Source organism: Pristiophorus japonicus, unplaced genomic scaffold (assembly GCF_044704955.1).
Source record: "Pristiophorus japonicus isolate sPriJap1 unplaced genomic scaffold, sPriJap1.hap1 HAP1_SCAFFOLD_315, whole genome shotgun sequence".
Lineage (NCBI taxonomy): Eukaryota > Metazoa > Chordata > Chondrichthyes > Pristiophoridae > Pristiophorus > Pristiophorus japonicus.
The window spans coordinates 578,947-592,838 of NW_027252944.1; the positions used below are offsets into that span (position 1 = coordinate 578,947).

The 13,892-nt window shown below is 46.2% G+C and overlaps 1 non-coding gene across 1 annotated transcript; it reads right to left on the reverse strand.

The window, feature by feature from the left end:
* Positions 1-10,160: 10,160 nt before the first annotated feature.
* Positions 10,161-10,233, reverse strand: trnav-cac (transfer RNA valine (anticodon CAC)). Its single transcript has one exon. It is a non-coding gene; the product is annotated as a tRNA-Val (tRNA).
* Positions 10,234-13,892: the final 3,659 nt, after the last annotated feature.

Sequence of the window (13,892 nt, forward strand, 5' to 3'; positions counted from 1 at the left end):
CAATGTTGTGCTCCCAGCCACACTATGAAATGTGCCATTAACTTATCGAATCATGGAATGGTTACAGCACGAAAGACCATTCGGCCCATCGAGCCCGTGCCGACCCTCAGCGAGTCCCACTCCCCCGCCCTTTCCCAGAAGCCCTGCAATTGTTTTTCCTTCAGACACTTATCCATCCCCCGTCTGAAAGATAAGATTGAGTCTGCCTCCACCGCCCTTTCAAGCCGTGCATTCCAGATCCTAACCACTCGCTGCTAAATAGCCATCTCCTGTTCCTATGTATGAAGTCTGGGAAACAAAAGATCAATTCCTGCCACACTCACAGCCTTCCGGAATACAGCACCGTCATTCTCTTCTCGTAAAACCTGCTCCTGAAGTATCGGCCAGCTGTGTAGCTTAAAGCTCTGGTTATATTCCTAAGATTGCTTTAGACACAGTGTTTCTGTTGTGTAGTGGTTATTATATTCACATCACACGTGAAAGGTCCCCGGTTCGAGCCGAGGTGGAAATTGTATTTTGGAGAATACTTTTGCCGTGAAATAAATTGAACAAAAGTCGCCCCAGGTTCCTTGTCGCATAAGCACTGAACATTTTAAACCAGTCTCCAACATACAGAGTGAGTAAAATAAGATAGGGGAGAAAACTTCATCAATGATTCAAAATCCTTAAATAATTAATGTTCAGTTATTGAAGTTTCCACTGTCCCTCAGTAACAATTCTACAAAACAACGCTGTCGGGTAATGAATGGGGAATAAAACAAATAATCTTCAACCATCCCCATCCCCCGGCACACAGTTTAATTAGTTGCATGTCATTATTTTAAAGATTTTGAATGGAAGTATTATTTTCTGAATCCGTGCTCCCTCTGTGAGCGCCGCATCATGAAACGAGCAGGAAACACATTAAAGAGTTTACCACAATTGCTGACATTTCTTTCCTTTTTTATTGTGCTTTTTCAGCTCTTCGACCTTTTCAGCTCCTGACTGCGGATATTGCTGTGATTAAACCTGAACACAATGCAATGTCTGTCTCACTGTTTCCCCGGTGTCAGGCAGAGATACGCCTGCTGCCGTCATTTATTTCATGTGACAGGACACAAATGTTCAAAATCAACCTGCAGGTGGCCACACACAGCAGTGAATAGTCAGGATGGCCGAGCAGTATGCGGTGCTGTGTTTCGATCACTGTCTCCTCTGGAGATATTATTTTTGCACCAAAAACTAATGTGCGATAAAATGGAACAAGAGCAGTCCGGGGTGCATTGTCACATGATGCAAGCTACCTCGGACCCGGACCAAAGCTCCCCGGACACCGTGCACAGTCTCAGGAAAACAACGGGGGAGAGGATATTCCGGCCACTGAGCCTTCCAGTAACACTGAACAAGTTCCCGGTCTGAAACTATCCAGAGTAATAACTTGTAACTGGAGCTTCTAACTGTCTGGATGGCCAAGCGGTCTAAGGTGCTGTGTTCAGGTCACAGTCTCCTCTGGAGGCGTGGTTTCAAATCACACTCCTGACATTCAGTGTTTTCAATTACAAACTCATTTGTTTGGACACCACACTCAAGTGCTTTGGGACATCCATCGAACTTCATAAAATGACCCCACTTCAATTGCAAACAATGATATCAAAGTTACGTCTCAAACCGGGAATCGATCCTGGGTGGCTGTAACGAAAGGAATGGTTTTGTGAAGCATTGAAATGTGCCCTTTAAATATCTCGCACTGCTCATTTAAAAACACGGTTATAATTTGTTTCAGTGCAAAAGAAGGCAGGCTCGAAGGGCCAAATGGCCGACTCCTGCTCCTGGTTCTTGTGTTCTTATACAAAGCACAGAACATTTGATCAAATGATCAACTCTCCCTCAGTTCGCATTTTGTTCATTGTGCAAAAGAAGATTATGGTTTCATTAATGATGTTTTCCTGTGAAAGCACCATAAAAGTTTAAGGACAATCATTCACCCAACATGGGGCTCAAACCCACGACCCGGAGATTAAAAGCCTAATACTCTACCGACTGAACTAGCCGGGCCTGCTTAAGGTGCATCTTCCAGTCGCTGATTGGTGCCAGGCGCCTATTGGTATCGCCCCGTGGCTTTATCTCGAGCTTTATCTCGAGCTTCAAACCAAGAAACCGCTTCTCCTGAATTTCAAGGCTTGTATGGAGATCAATCATCAAAAGCCATGTCATTAACCACAGCTGGGCCGTCAATTTTCTGATCGCAAAGTGCTTTCAGTCCTTTTCAATATCTCTTGTCTATGTGCCGGTGTTTCCCGATTCTGTCGGTCTCTCTGGCTCTTTAATCTGTATGTGGTCACCTGCAGGTTGATTCTCGATGAATGCCTGTGTTTGTGTCTTCTACAACAATAGAAAATGTTTCTTATATATTTCTTACGTTCTCTCCAATGCCTTTATATCCTTCCTAAATTGTGGTGCTCATAACTGTAAACAGTTCTCCAACTGAGGCCTAAACCGGGATTGAAAAGGAATGGTACAACTTCCTCGCTGGTGTCCTCGATTTCACTTCATTTAAAGCCAAGGGCCCTGTATTCTTTTTAAACAACTTAGTAACTTATCTATCCAGCTTCAAAGATTTCTGTGTGTAAATCACTCAATCCTTCTGCGTCTCTAGAACACAATGCCATTTAGTTTATGTTTTCTCATATCACTTCGCTTTGTTTCCCAGACCTTAAACACAGGTACAGGAGGAGGCCCATTCAGCCCCTCGAGCCTGTTGCACAGGAACAGGAGGAGGCCCATTCAGCCCCTCGAGCCTGATACACAGGAACAGGAGGAGGCCCATTTAGCCCCTCAAGCCTGTTACACAGGAACAGGAGGAGGCTATTCAGCCGCTCGTGCCTGTTACACAGGAACAGGAGGAGGCCCATACAGCCTCTCGAGCCTGTTACACAGGAACAGGAGGAGGTCCATTCAGGCCCTCGAGCCTGTTACACAGGAACAGGAGGAGGCCATTCAGCCGCTCAAGCCAGTTACACAGGAAAAGGAGGAGGCCATTCAGCCCCTCGAGCCGGTTCCGCCATTCAATGAGATCATGGCTGATCTGTGAGCAAACTCCATATACCCGCCTTTGGACAATCTTCCTTAATACCTTTGATCAAAATGCGATGTAAAATGAACAACTGACCCAGCACGAACTGCCCTTTGCAGAAGGGAGATCCAAACCTCTCCCACCATGTGTGTGTTGGAATGTTTCCGAATTTCACTCCTGAAACGTCTGTCTCTAAAGTTTAGACTATGGCCCCTAATCTGGGACTCCCCAACCAGCGGGAATAATTTCTCTCTATCTACTCTATCTCTTCCCTTATTATCTTTGAAAATTTTGTTCAAATCAATGCTCGACCCTCTAATTTCGAGTGGGTGTAATCTCATATCTTAATTTAAACCTTGGAATCCAGGTATCATTCTGGGAAACCGACACAGTGCTCCCTCCAACGCCAATATAGCCTTCCTAAGGCAAGGTCAGTGAAAACTGAATCAAGGGACGGGTCTTACTAGATTTAATCTGATGGTTTCCAGCAGGCATTTGGTAAGGTCCCACACATCATCATCATCATCACCATAGGCGGGTCCTCGAACGAGGATGGCTTCCTTCCACATGTGTTCACAGGTGTTTCAATGAAGGACCCGATTATCCAGTTCTGAAATCCAATCAAAGGGTGGAAGATGCCTGTGGCTGGATTGTTTTAACGTGGTGTGACCGTTGGACACCAGCCACCGCACGGGCTTGACAGAGCGAGGTCTTGGTCCAGTGGCAAGGGTAAACCAGGACAGCTGGAGTCCTGCTGTGCTGCACGTCATCAAAACACTGGTCGCTGTTTTGTGCGTGGGCAGGCAGGAGCATCGGCGGGATCCAGGTACAGCGGAGGAGCGGGAAGGTCAGTGTGGAGGAACGGTGAGAGGTCGTGGTGGAGGAGCGGTGAGAGATCGTGGTGGAGGAACGGTGAGAGGTCGTGGTGGAGGAACGGCGAGAGATCATGGTGGTGGAACGGTGAGAGATCGTGGCGGAGGAGTGACGAGAGATCGTGGTGGACGAACTGTGAGAGATCGTGGTGGAGGAGCAGTGAGAGATTGTGGCGGAGTTGCGGCGAAGGTTAAACAGAAGGGATGTTGGCAGAAATCAAAGTTGAGGCAACGAATGTGTTGTGTATCTGCAAAGCATGCACTCCCATATTCCAGCATCAGGGTGCTCATCCGCTGTAGTCCCAAGGGATCCCAACACCTCTTGGGAGCACTGCATTTAAGCCGGCCCCGAAGGCCAGTTTCTCACTCTGGAGTGTCTTATTAAAGACTGAGGTCACTGTTACTTTAACGTCCCTGTGTGCAGCCTCATCTGTGTTCGGAACACAATAACTGGCGTCGCGAATACGAATCCAACACAAAGATGCAACAAACTGTGGGCATCCTGGAGAAGTTCTCGGACGGTGAGGACTGGGAAGTCTGTGTCCAACGGCTAGACCAGTACTTTGTAGCCAACGAGCTGGACGGAGAAGGAAGTGCTGCAAAAAAGAAGAGAGGTCCTCCTCACATTCTGTGGGACTCAGACCTACAGCCTCATGAAGAATCTTCTGGCTCTGGTGAAACCCACAGATAAGTCGTATGAGGAGCTGTGTACACTGGTTCGGGACCATCTTAACCCGAGGGAGAGCGTGCTATGGCGAGGTATCGGTTTAATACGTGCCAGCGAACTGAAGATCAGGAAGTGGCGAGCTACATCGCCGAGCTAAGGCGACGTGCAGGATAATGTGAGTTTGATGGCTACCTGGAGCAAATGCTCAGAGACTTTTTTGTACTTGGCATTGGCCACGAGACCATCCTACGAAAACTTTTGGCTGTAGAGACACCGACCGTCAGTAAGGCCATTCCGATAACAGAGGTATTTATGTCCACTAGTGATAACACCAAACAAATCTCTCAGCACACAAGTGCTAGCAATGTTCATAAATTAACTGGAACTGTGTTTGTGAGCAGAAATGTACAGGGCAGAACCCACGAATCTGCAACTGCCAGCAGGCCTCTGGTGACCCAGATGACTCAGAGTCCCCACCAAAGGATGAGTGCAAGGCAATTCACACCTTGTTGGTGATGTGCATGCTTCCATTCAGCCTATTCATGCCGCTTCAAAGGGTATGTTTGCAAGAGCTGTGGAACAATGGGGCATCTCCAACGAGCTTGCGAATGAGCTGAAAGCTCTGCAAAACCTGCTAACCACCATGTGGCAGAGGAAGATTGGTCCATGGTGGATCAAAGCAATTTACAGCCTCAGAGAGAGGAGGCAGATGCTGAAGTACATGGGGTGCACACATTTTCGACGAAATGTCCACCTATAATGCTAATTGTAAAATTGAATGGCTTACCCGTAACCATGGAACTGGACACTGGCGCTAGCCAGTCCATCGTGAGTAAAAAGATGTTTGAGAGACTGTGGTGCAACAACGCATTCGGACCAGCCCGAAGCCCCATCCACACAAAACTGAGAATGTACAGCAAAGAGCTTATCACTGTCCTGGGCAGCGCCATGGTCAAGGTCACCTACGAGGGCACGGTGCACGAACTGCCACTCTGGATTGTCCCGGGCGATGGCCCCACACTACTTGGAAGGAGCTGGCTGGGCAAAATCCGCTGGAACTTGGATATTATCCGAACGCTATCACATGTCGATGAGGCATTATGTACCCAGGTTCTGAACAAATTTCCTTCCCTTTCTGAGCCAGGCATTGTAAACTTTTCCGGTGCGAAGGTGCGGATCCACTTGGTCCCAGAGGCACGACCCATTCACCACAAGGCGCGAGCGATACCTCATATGATGAGGAGAGAGTGGAAATCGAGCTGGACAGGCGGAAACGCGAGGACATCATCTCCCCAGTGGAATTCAGCGAATGGGCCAGCCCGATTGTTCCTTACTCAAAAGTAATGGCACGGTCAGGGTTTGCGGCGATTATAATGTAACTATTAATCGTTTCTCGCTACAGGACCAATACCCGCTACCTAAGACAGACGACCAATTTGGCGCGCTTGCAGGAGGCAAGGCGTTCACCAAGCTTGAGCTGACTTCGGCCTACATGACGCATAGCTGGAGGACTCTTTGAAGGGCCTCACCTGCATCACCATGCAAAAGGGACTGTTCAGCGACAACAGATGCCCGTTTGGAATTCGGTCGTCTGCAGCGATCTTCCAGAGAAACATGGAGAACCTACTCAAGTCGGTACCACACACGGTGGTCTTTAAGGATGACATATTGGTTATGGGTCTGGACACCGTCGAACACATACAAAACCTGGAGGAGATCCTCCAGCGACTGGATCGCGTAGGGCTGCGGCTGAAGAGGTCGAAATGCATCTTCATGGCTACAGAAGTGGAGATTTTCGGGAGAAAGATCACGGAGGACAGCATTCGGCCCACAGACGCCACGACAGAGGCTGTCATGAACGCGCCCAGGCCACAGAACGTCACGGAGCTGCTGTCATTCCTGGGACTCCCCAACCAATTTGGTAACTTTCTACAGGAGTTAAGCACCTTTTAGAGCCCCTACAGGTGTTATTCCACAAAGGTGAGAACTGGGTATGGGGAAAAAAAACAAGTAATTGCTTTTGACAAAGCCAGCAACCTTTTATGCTCCAACAAGCTGCTTGTATTGTATAACCCTTGTAAAAGACTTGTGCTAGCATGTGACGCGTCGTCGTACGGAGTCGGGTGTGTATTACAACAAGCTAACATTGTAGGGAAGTTGCAACCTGTAGCCTATGCTTCCAGGAGCTTGTCTAAGGCCGAGATGGCCTTCAGCATGATTGAGAAAGAGTCATTAGCGTGTGTGTTCGGGGTAAAGAAAATGCATCAGTTCCTGTTTGGCCTCAAATTTGAGCTGGAAACCGATCACATGCCCCTCACATGCCTGTTCGCTGAAAACAAGGGGATTAATACTAATGCCTCAGCCCGCATAAAAAGGTGGGCACTCACGTTCTCAGCGTATAACTAGACCAGCCGCCACAGGACAAGCACTGAGAATTGTGCGGATGCTCTGTCGGCTACCATTGCCCACCACGGGGGTGGAAATGGCTCAAACTGCAAACTTGTTGATGGTGGCGCAGCCTGCTGACTTGTTGATGGTCATGGAAGAATTTGAAAATGATAAATCACCTGTCACGGCCCGCCAGATTAGGACTTGGACCAGTCAAGATCCTCTGCTGTCCCTAATAACAAACTGTGTATTGCATGGGAGCTGGGCCAGCATTCCCGTTGAAATACAAGGTTCACGAGGATGCAGGAAGAATGTTCCCGATGACAAGTTGGCAAAAATAATTAAAGTCTGTGAGATACTCAACCATTATTTCAATAATTAATCCACCCACAAGATTTGAGATACAACAAGGATCCATAGCTTTGCCAAGACCAGCCAGCTCACTTGGTCAAATATAAAACTCTTAATCTCAGGTTTGGGGGTTTGAGCCCCACGTTGGGTAAATAGCTTTTGTTGCCAGCCAGTAATGACATGGACCCTTTTACTAATCCACCCCAACTTACAGTAACACAGTCCCGCCTAAAGAATGAGGAATTGTGGCTGACTGCATGTTGATCAGCAGAGAACTTCCTCCTCTCCGATACCACTAAGGCTCAGCCTCCCACGATCAGCTCTCGACAGGACAGGCTGCTGTCCAGATCGATTATACAGAGGCTTGGAACACAAGAGCAGCGAGGTTATTCTTGAACTGTTAGGCCACAGCTAGAGTACTGCATGCAGTTCTGGTCACCACATTACAGCAAGGACGTGATTGTACTGGAGAGGGTACAGAGTAGGTTTATGAGGATGTTGCCGGGACTGGAGAATTTTAGCTCTGAGCAGAGATTGGATAGGCTGGGTTTGTTTTCCTTGGAACAGAAGATGCTGAGGGGAGAGGATTGAGGTGTATAAAATTATGAAGGGCCTGGATAGAGTGGACAGGAAGGATCTGTTTCCCTTAGAAGAGGGGTCAACAACCTGGGACCACAGATTTAAAGTAATTGGTCGAAGGTTTAGAGGGGATTTGAGCGGAAATCACTGGAACTCACTGCCTGAAAGGGTGATCGATGCAGAAACACTCAGCACATTTAAAAAAGTACTTGGATATGCACCTGAAGTGCCGTAACCTACAGGGCTACGGACCGAGAGCTGGAAAGTGGGACTGGGCTGGGGAGCTGTTTGTCGGCTGGCACGGACACGATGGGCCGAATGGTCTCCTTCCGTGCTGTAAATTTCTCTGATTCCATGATGAGCAATTAACATTTTAAACCAGTCTCCTAAAACACAGAGTGAGTAAAGTCAGATAGGGTATAAAAATTCCTCAAGGGACACACAGGGTAAGATAAAGGAAAAATGGAAGCTTAGGACAGATAGCGAGAACTCGACACTGCAGAAACTCGAGAGGAGTATTAAAAGAGCAGGGGTGCAGTATCAGAACAGCCACGATATTATTGGATGGTGGAGCAGGCTTGAGGGACCGAATGGCCGACTCCTGCTCCTTACGTACTTATGTTAATTGTTGAATCATTGCCCATTGCACGCACTTTAATTGAGGTGTCTGATTCAGAATGTTCATTGTAACATGTAATGAACATGTTACAGTGTAATATGTCCAAGTTGGCAGATGACACTAAACCGGGTGGCGGTGTGAGCTGTGAGGGGGACGCTAAGAGGCTGCAGGTTGACTTGGACAGGTTAGGCGAGTCGGCAAATGAAAGGCAGATGAAGTATAATGTGGATAAATGTGAGGTTATCCAGTTTGGGGGCAAAAACACTAGGGCAGAATATTATCTGAATGTCGGCAGATTAGGAAAAGTGGCGGTGCAACGAGACCTGGTTGTCATGGTTCATCAGTCATTGAAAGTTGGCATGCATGTACAGCAGCCGATGAAGAAGGCAAATGGTAAGTTGGCATTCATAGCGAGGGGATTTGAGTATAGGAGCAGGGAGGTCTGACTGCAGTTGTGCAGCGCCTTGGTTAGGCCCCACCTGGAATATTGTGTTCAGTTTTGGTCTCCTAATCTGAGGAAGGACGTTCTTGCTATTGAGGGAGTGAAACGAAGGTTCACCAGACGGATTCCCGGGATGGCAGGAATGACATATGAGGAGAGACTGGATCAACTAGGCTTGTATTCACTGGAGGTTAGAAGGATGAAATGGGATCTCATAGAAAAATTTAAAATTTGGATGGGACTGGACAGGTTCGATGCAGGAAGAATGTTCCCGATGTTGGGGAAGTCCAGAACCAGTGGACACAGTCTAAGGATAAGGACCAAGCCGGACTGACATATGAGGAGAGACTGGATCAACTGGGTCTTTATACATTGAAATTTAGAAGGATGAGCGGCGATCTCATAGAAACATTTAAAATTCTGATGGGACTGGTGAGTGCCAACTTTAGCTCAGCCGTTACTTCGTAAACCAACATTGTGAAAAGTTTGAATTTGTCTTAATGTAGTCGCTGCCTGGTGTTTTTGTTGTTATTTTCAATCTCCTTCTTTCACACTGAAACAAATGGTAACCCTATTTGTAAATTAGAAATGCGAGATTTTTAGAGAGCATATTTAAATGCTTCACAAAAACATTCTGATCACGACAGCTACCGGGGTTCGATTCCCAGTTAGAGAAGTAATTTTGCTACCACCGTTTTTAATTAAAGTGATGTAATTGAATTAAATTACACAGATGACCCAAAGCACTTCAGAGTGGTGTCAAAACAAATGAGTTGGTAATTAGAAACAAGGAATGTCAGAAGTTGGATTTGAGTTTATGGGATGGAGGATGAATAACTCTCTGTGCACTGGAACTGGGAAGGGTGAATAATGAATGAGTTGTTTCCGGGTTTGAAATGCGGCTTGTATCTGCTGGTATTAACCGATAGCATTATTTAGCAGAATGAAATAAATGCTATCATGATCACTGAGGGACAGTCGAAACTTCAACAACTTAATTTTAATAATTTGTGAAACTTGAATCATTGAGGAAGTTTTATTCCTTTTCTGATTTTCCACACTCTGTATTTTAGGAGACTGGTTTTAAATGTTCATTGCTCACCATGGAATCAGAGAAGTTTACAGCACGGAAGGAGGCCGTTGTCACATGAACAATGAACAATTAAAACCAATTTTTGTTTCAGAAATAATGTTTCCACCCGGGCTTGAACCGGGAACTTTTCGTGTGTGAGGCGAATGTGATGACCGCTACACTACAGAAACTAGCACCTAATGCTATGCCCAGAGAGAAATGTTCAACAACAAGCTGCAATACTCAATCCCTCTCTCTGACCGGAACTGCACCAAACAAAAATATTCCTTTCAAGTGTGCAAATTATTTTCGTTTCACTTTTATTTTGCTTTCATGGTATAACATCGTTAAGGAATCGATAATATTCTTTTGCACAATGAAATAAATGCTAACTGACGGAAAGTCAGTCGGTCAATAATTGGTTCTGTGCTCTGCATGTTGGTAATGTAGCCAAGGTGATCCAAAGATCGGTGGGAAAGCAAGTTGTGAGGAGGACACAAACAATCTACAAAGCGATATCGATAGGCTCAGTGACTGGGCTGTAATTTGTCAGATGCAGTATAATGTGGGAAATATGAGGTTATCCACTGTGGTAGGGATACCAGTCAGGCCATCCTGACTATTCAGTGCTGTGTGTGGCCACCTGCAGGTTGATTTTGAACTTTTGTGTCCTGTTATGTGAAATAAATGAGGGCAGCAGGCGTATCTCTGCCTGACACCAGGAAAATAGTGAGACAGACCTTGGAGCAAGCGTCTGGTTATTGCCAAAAAGCAATGGAAATATTAATTCTGGAAAACAAATGTCTGAAAGAACAGTTAACCCGACCTGATTGGAACACAAAACCTTCGGATCTACCGTCAGACACACTACCGTTGCGCCACGAGGCCTACATAGTGCGGTGGAGATGTTCGTCGAAATGAAGGTTCTGCAATACAAGGGGCTTGGAAATCAGGAGAAGCAGTTTCGAGGTTTGAATTTCGAGATAAACCCATGGTGCGGAGCCAACAGATCCCTGGCAGCGATCAGTGACAGGAAGATGCAACTTAAGCAGTCCTGACGAGTTCAGCTGGTAGAGTATGAGACTGTTAATCTCAGGGTTGTGAGTTCTAACCCCACGTTGGACGAAGTATTTTCCTTTAACTTTTATGGTGCTTTCACAGGAAAACATCATGAATGAACCCATAATCTTCTTTTGCACAATGAAAGAAATGCGAACTGAGGGAGAGTTGATCATTTAATCATTTATTCTGTGCTCTGTATAAGAACACAAAAACCAGGAGCAGGAGTCGGCCATTTGGCCCTTCGAGCCTGCCTTCTTAAGCACTGAGACAAATTTTAACCGTGTTTTTAAATGAGCAGTGCGAGATATTTAGAGGGCACATTTCAATGCTTCACAAAACCATTCCTTTCGCTGCAGCCACCCAGGATCGATTCCCGGTTTGAGAAGTAACTTTGATATGACTGTTTGTCATTGAAATGGCGTCATTTTATTAAGTTCGATGGATGTCCCAAAGCACTTCAGAGTGGTGTCCAAATAAATGAGTTTGTCATTAAAAACACTGAATGTCAGGATTGGGATTTGAACCCACGCCTCCAGAGGAGACAGTGACCTGAACCAACGCCCTAGACCACTCGGCCATCCTGACAGTTGGATGTTCCAATTGCAAGTTATTACACTGGAAAGTTTCAAAACGGGCACTTGTTCAGTGCAGCTGGAAGGCCCAGTGACGGGGATATCCTCTCCCCCGGGGTTTTCCTGAGCCTGTGCTCGATGTACGGGGAGCTTTGGCACGGGTCCGAGGTAGCTTGCATGTGTAGGCTGTTTGCTGGCTTCAGGTGGCCTCTTACCAGTGTGATCAATTCTTCAAACGACTTGCTTGCTGGTTTCTCGTGTGCCAGCAGGTCCTTCATTAAAGCGTCTGTTTTTGAGCCATAGCTGGTCAAGAGATGGGCTCTTCTCTTGTCTGCATTATTGTCGCCTAACCAGTCTTTGGTTACAAAGCTTTGCTGGAGCCTTTCTATAACGTCCTCCCAATTATCTCCAGCATTGTATTTTTCATCTGAGCCGTTGGTCGCCATGCTGTGGATTCTGTAATCCCGTAACTCGTCGCCACTGAAAAGTCCTGACCCTGTAATACAGACTCACACGAGGCACATACTGAAGTCAAGTTCACCCTGGACCTGCACCTTTATTACACAGCTCTCGAATGCCACACTTGCCTGAGACCTATCCTTAGAGACCTGTCTGGGAAAGGTATCCAGTGTCTCCTGCAAATGCACCCCTGGTGGTAAGGTAAGTTTGTGGTTACAGGTCATCTCTGGTTACAGTCATGTATGGCATGGTAAGGTACAGTTATGTAAAGTAGTGTGAGATACATGACAGTATTGGTATTTATGGTGATTTCAGCAATTATTAATCCTCTCACAGACCTCAATTATTTTTATGCGATGAATTGATCGAGGATTGAAACCAGGTTAGTGCGCCAGATCATAACCCCTCGACCACCAGGGAACAGTTACGATACATGTCGATATACTTATATATATTTATATATGAACCTGAATATCAACGGCTACCTACCTAGACCTCGTGGTGCAACGGTAGTGTGTCTAACTTTGAGTGAGAGAAATTGTTCCACAGTGACACCCATCTCATCTTTTGTTCACTTTTAAACACTAGAAACTGAGACAGGGGAATAAATAGAGAAACCAAAGCACAGGGTTTTCGACAAGAGGAAGAGAGAAGGGGAAAAATATTGTCCCCACCCAGAACGAACGCAGAAACCCCTCTGCTGCGCTCAGGGTGACCACCCACAGCCTGGATACACTAACGTCCCAACAGCTCATGACTGTGGGAGTGGGACTGTGCGGTGCTTCAGAGGACAGCTCGAAAAAGCAAAGTCACTGATTCCGTCTCATGTGCTCCTCCAATCAAGAAGAGCAACACACTAAAAATGCTCCAATAATGGTTACACTTTATCTTCAGATTTGTTAAACAGTTGGCTCGTTGGTCTAGGGGTATGATTCTTCTTTCGGGGTTGATGCTTGAAATTTGCGGGAGATCCCGGGTTCAAATCCAGGACAAGCCCTCAATTTACCCAAGAATTTTGAAATTGCATCGAACTTTTGCAAAGAAGGTCTTGCATTTCTTCAACACTTTTCAGGAACTCATGACGCCCCAAAGCGCTTTATAGCCGTTGAGTTCTGTTTGAAGTGTTGAAGTGTTGTATTGTGGGAAAAGATGTGCCCAAATCACCCCACACGAACCGCAACTCTTTGCGAAGGAGATCGGTGCAAATAATCAGGTGCCTCAGGGACTTGGACTTTCTGTGAATGAGTTTTGCTTGCACCTGCGTTCAAGCTTGAAACAGTAACTGTGCTTCCATCTCACGGGAGCAGTGTCTAGCGGTTAATGACTAGGTGACCTGGTTGATGTGCGCCGCTTGCAATCTTTGAAATTTCACCAAACAAAGAAACGGTGAATCCAACTGTCCCTGTAAGCGACGGATTGAAGGGATCGCTGCTCCAAACAGAGCTGGAACACGCACAGTGCAGGAATAGGGTCCGCAACATTAAATGTCAAAGTTATTGAGCAGACAATAATTAAACATACACTTAACAGTACTTACAGCCAAACCATGCGAATGTAAGCCGAAGAACTCAAACACGTTACAGTTCCCAGCTCGGTGTACAAATTGATCAAACATTAATCGGATTCTAAACTATCTGTTCCAAATGGCACATTTTATATCTTTTCCTTACCCCTGCTACGTGACAATTTAAACTTTTAATAGTATTACCGATCACAAGTGCCCAACTTCTGATGGCAGGTCATAAACCTGAAACGTT